At 32.0% G+C, this 5,324-nt stretch overlaps 1 long non-coding RNA gene across 1 annotated transcript; it reads right to left on the bottom strand.

The window, feature by feature from the left end:
* Nucleotides 1-1,912: 1,912 nt before the first annotated feature.
* On the bottom strand, nt 1,913-4,308 carry LOC136074943 (uncharacterized). The gene is made up of 4 exons (XR_010635582.1): nt 3,992-4,308; nt 3,429-3,899; nt 2,500-3,234; nt 1,913-2,422 (listed from the first exon to the last, which is right to left on the bottom strand). It is a non-coding gene; the product is annotated as an uncharacterized LOC136074943 (long non-coding RNA).
* Between the last annotated feature and the right edge of the window lie 1,016 nt (nt 4,309-5,324).

The raw sequence follows: 5,324 nt of genomic DNA on the forward strand, positions 1-5,324 counted from the left end.
TAAATTGATTTTCAGGTATATTTTAATCATTTTTAAACCCACTATAAATCACAAAATGAATTGATTAAGACTAAAATGTTTCATAATGTTTTAGGCAGTACAACACTGCATTGCCCTCGTCTGCAGCTTACAAGTGAACATTTAGTTTAGGGGAACTCATCTTCACTGCCAAACGGGGATCGATGACCAGCAACACCTTCGTTAAGTTGACTTAGCACAAGATCAACAACAACGTATTCAAACATTGGAAAGAGACTCCATCGACCGCGAAAAGGTGATTCTCCTGCTCAAAACCCACTGCTCAGAGTGCCCTTTGGCTAATGTAATTTGGTTCACAGTTTTAGTTTGAGCGCCTGCTCAAGAAATTTTTTGTGCGAATTTGCGAACGTCCGTTCATAAAAAGCTGCTTAGCGACAAATTAAGCCCCGCTCAGAATTTTCTGAGCGAATCCTAGGTCTGGTCATCACCTAGATACTTGTATATAAAAAAAATGTTAATAAAGTTCAATTTTATTGAATGTTATTTATCTATATTCACAATATCAAAGAAACTAAGTACATAAAATAAATAGAAATCTCGAAAATGTCTTGACAACCCATGACCACACCTACCCGTGCAATCATAACCATTCCTGGAGACCAAATATGGCCAGATTTGATTTTCCAAATATGGTCAGATTTGATCAATTACTTCCAAATATGGCCAGATTTGATCAATTACAGATTTGATCAATTACGACCAAATATGGCCAGATTTGATCAATTACTTCTAATTAAACACACAACATGTACCATTTAATTGAAAAACCATCGGGATATTCCAGAACCACCCTGGACCATTCCTAAAATGATCAACTAAGTGGTTATGACCACTCTTGAAAGACATAATATGCCCAGTTTTAAATTCCCTCATCATAATTACCTTTATTTAGACATACAACATGTCCCATCTAATTGAAAAACGTCGGAACATCTCAGGATCACCCTTGACCACCACTAAAATGACCATTTGAGCGGTTATGATCAGTTCCAAAGACCAAATATGCCCAGATTTGAATTCCTTGACTGCAGTTACCTGTATTTAAGTATAGTAGATGCCCCATCTAATTTAAAAACGATCGAAACACCCCATGACCACCCTTGATAACCCCTAAAATAATCACTTTTATGATTACGACCACTCCAAAATTAAAATGGAGTTAAATAATGAAATCCTTGGCCCCAAAAACTTTATAAACATGCATCATATGTTTTTGTTTAATCTATAAATAATTTTGCAATTTTTAGGCAATTCTGGCCCATTGTGCGCTAGTGAGAAATATGTGACTGTTGACAGTGTGATTTTATATGATATGAGTAAAATATATTTTATGATGAATCTTTTTTATTTTCCTAATCATCTTTAACATCTGCTTTGCTTATCTTAAAAATATTTTTTTAAATAATCTGTCCCGTGGGATAAAGGAAGACATTTTTAGCTTAGTTTATTTAAGATTAGTTTCCTTAACCAAAAAACCATTCCAACGTCGCAACTAAGGGTCTGCGTCTGAAAACGATACAAGACGAAACAAAACGATGAAAAATATTGTTTTGATAAACGTTACGAAACGAAACACTTTTTATCTTTTTTCGCAAAATACGGTACAAAAAGAAATACAATTTTCTTGTTTCGTGATAAATACTGGACAAATCGAAAAGAAGCTCTTGTTTTGAAAAAACCGGTACAAAACGAAATAATGTTAAACTATTTCCGAAATGAAACGGTTAAAAACGAAACAAACAAAAAGAAATTTCTGAGTTTTACGAGAAATACTAATATTTTTAGGGCTAGCATAAAATAAAAAGTAGTTTACTTTTATACCAATTTTTTGTACCAATTTACGCACACATTTTCGATTTTTACGAGAAATTAGTTTTATTTAGACTATTATATTTCATGATAAATTTAAATTTTCGCAATAAAAAGTAAAATATTTTTACATCAATTTGTTGAGTGTCACTTTCGGATAATTCTTCCGGAGTTTCCATTGTTTTTCTTTTGATTCCTGAAGATGTTGGTGTTGAAGATAAAGAAGAAGAGCATAATGGCGTTGATGAAACGCTTTTTGTTTTGAACGATAGCTTTTTTGGCTTTTTTGAAAAAACTGCTTTGGGTATAGGATTCTTGGGAGGTGTTCTGAATAAAGCGGAAAGATTCAAACTCCCTTTCAATTTCCGGTACATTTTGACTAATGGTGTGGTTATTATTACCCTGTTCAATCTCTATATTTTGTAAATCGTCGTACTCATTCACACCAGCCGGCACTTTAACTTGTGTAACTTTATGATTATTTTTTCACTGATCAAAATAGCTTCCGACGATGGATGATCGTTGATGACGTTGGTGAACTGTTCTGAGATACCGTAATGTCTAAGCATATATCCTTAAATCATAAACAATAACTGTTAAATTAAAATATTAAAGAATGGTTTTTTTTTACCAAGAAATAAAACATATAACCTCCAAAGTACGGATGAAGAAGGTTTCCCAAGGCGTAGTGTTGGTTGTATCTTCCATGTTCATTGAATCGCGTGGCTATGTGTAAATGCTCACGTAATTTTTTACAAAAAGCAATAATTATTTCTCTGTTTTCCATATCAATGTGGTTTTGAAAAAAATTGTCAGTTTTATAAAGCATAGTTAGCATATGATAAAGCTCTGGTTCAGTGTCCTTGGACAAGCAATCTGACATAATCTTTATTTTATTTAATACTGGCATCAGTGAAGACATCAGTGAAAATTGGTTGTCACTTGGAATAACGTTCTGTAGTGGGTTGTTATTTAGTGCATCTTTTTCTCTATGAGAAATCAACAAATCTTTTGATTTGTTGATTTCTCATAGATTGACTTCAGCATAAAACAGTAGGGGTTCCACCTGGTTATTACAGGAGCAATGATTTTAACATAGTTTACACAGAACAACATACAATCTTATTTAATAAGTTGACAAGCTAAGGTGGACCTGTGAACTTTGCTAGATAGTTGTGTGGCAATACAGTCTTTGACTTCTTGCAATTCATTGGTAGCATGAAGTAGGCTAGTGTTTAGTAGGTGGTCTGCACACAACAGTGATTCATACTTTATTTTGTTCATGATTGACACAGCATGTTTCATGTTTGCCGCCGCATCGTGGACAATGGCTTTCTTGGGCACGGCGTCCAACACCTGATACTTTTGGATCATTTCTTCCAGAGCCTTAAATTAGAATGAAGATAAATTAATGATTTATGAGATAACTTATGAAGCTTTTGGGTTTTACAGTAAATTAATAATTCTTTCAATAAATAACAAAATCCTAGAAGAAACGCTATTCTAGCGGAAGGATAAGTTTTACTTTTTAAATTATTTTTTTTTACAAGCACAAATTATATCAACATAAAAAAAATTACTTTGCTAATGTGGTAACCAGTGTGTCTTCCCACAAAATTGTCAAAGTCGAGAACATATTTCTTCAGTTTAAACTGAATATTGATATAGTGAAGAGTCATATATGAGTCATATATGGGTCCTGTGACCTAGAGGTCCAGCCATCAGTGGTGATAGCCACCTGTTGACAACTGGAAACTTCTCTTTTAATTAGGTTTTGCGCAGTATGCATAACGCTTTCATAAAGCAATGGCAGCTTGTACCTTGAAAAAAGTCGAGGAATGTTTCACAATTACTTTTGGATTTAAATGTTGCACCATTTCCTTGAAGCATGGTTCATCTACTAGAGTGAATGGACTACTTGACATGACAATGTATTACATGATTACCATGTCTGTCTCCAAATGCCTGACTGATTGGGAAGAATATTTAATAATAATTAATAATAGTTCCCACATTAACACTTTTAGATAGGCCTTTTTGTGATCGTTAATCTAAAAAAACAAAATTAAAATTAAAATTAAACATGAAAATTATCTTTATACAAGGAAAAACATTATTTTATAAAAGATAATTAGAAACTTACTGTATGCGTCATTCAGTTCGAAGGCAACTTCTGCAATTTTTTTAATATCTTCTTTTCTTTGGCGCTCAAGTTCGATTTGGGCTCTTAACATCTTAGCGTAGTCAGTGGGATGCTTGGTTTTCAGATGGTACCTGATACCACTAGTGGATCCATCAGTTAACTTGATTTGGATTTGACACTTTTTACATTCCGCACACTTAACACCTGACACAGTAACTTTATTAAAATAATTCCATTAAATTGTAGCTTTTATAGGCATGATTATATGATTGAGAATAACTATGATGTTGAAACAATTAAAATGATGACTAGTGGAAATTAATTTGAATGTTTAAGATCAAAAATGTTTACATCCGACAGATGAAAACCTAGTTTTTTTATAAAATTGTTTTTATAATAACTTTTTTAATAATTTTCAAAAAATATTTTTGAAAGTTATTAAAAAAGTTGGATATTTTTAGGAGAAACAAATTTTAAAACAATAAATTAATTAGTTTTGCAGAATATTTAAAGTTAACACAACAGTATTGTATTTAGAAGGTTATATAATAGAATTTGAAGTATTTTATTCAAACAATGATTGCAAACTCTTCATGCGAGTTTATATACAAATATAAAATTTATGTCTGATGAACTTAAAGTTAAAATTTTAATACAGTAAAACCTACATACAGTAGACAGTATCTTTTTTAACTTCGTTAGGTGTGCCTTATGAAAATGATGCTATTGCATTGCTTTGTTAATAAAGTTTTTAGTTAAACTTTCGTTTACGAAACATTAAGTTAGGAAATATTAAACGTGAAAGTTCATGTATTGCTCGGGGGTGTGGAAATTATGAAATATCTGTTTGGGGCAGGGAGTTATGAAATGTTCCGTAAAAACCGATACGAAACAAAACAAGTTTATTTTGTTTCGTAAATAACAGTACAAATCAAACAATAATTTCATGTTTCGTAACAACATTATGCGAAACGAAACAAGATTTACGTGTTTCGTATAAATGTGACACAAAACAATATGATATTTTTTGTTTCGTAAAAACGGAACGAAACGAATATTCACATTTTGTACTGTTTCAAACCGAACTTCCGAGAGGGTACGAGCAGACGCAGACCCTTAGACGCAACACAACACTGTTATCTAAGCGCTTCTATATAGTATTGCTATTATATTAATTTTTGAATATGAGCGAGACAAATTTATTACAAAAATACGCCTTTTTATTGTGTGCATGCTGTGTGCCTTTTTAAAATGTGTGCATGCTTGCATTCTGTTATACTAATAATTCGAAAACTTTCCTACATAAAAATATTTAAAAAAATTTAAAATCAAA

The sequence above is a fragment of the Hydra vulgaris genome, chromosome 01 (assembly GCF_038396675.1).
Source record: "Hydra vulgaris chromosome 01, alternate assembly HydraT2T_AEP".
Lineage (NCBI taxonomy): Eukaryota > Metazoa > Cnidaria > Hydrozoa > Anthoathecata > Hydridae > Hydra > Hydra vulgaris.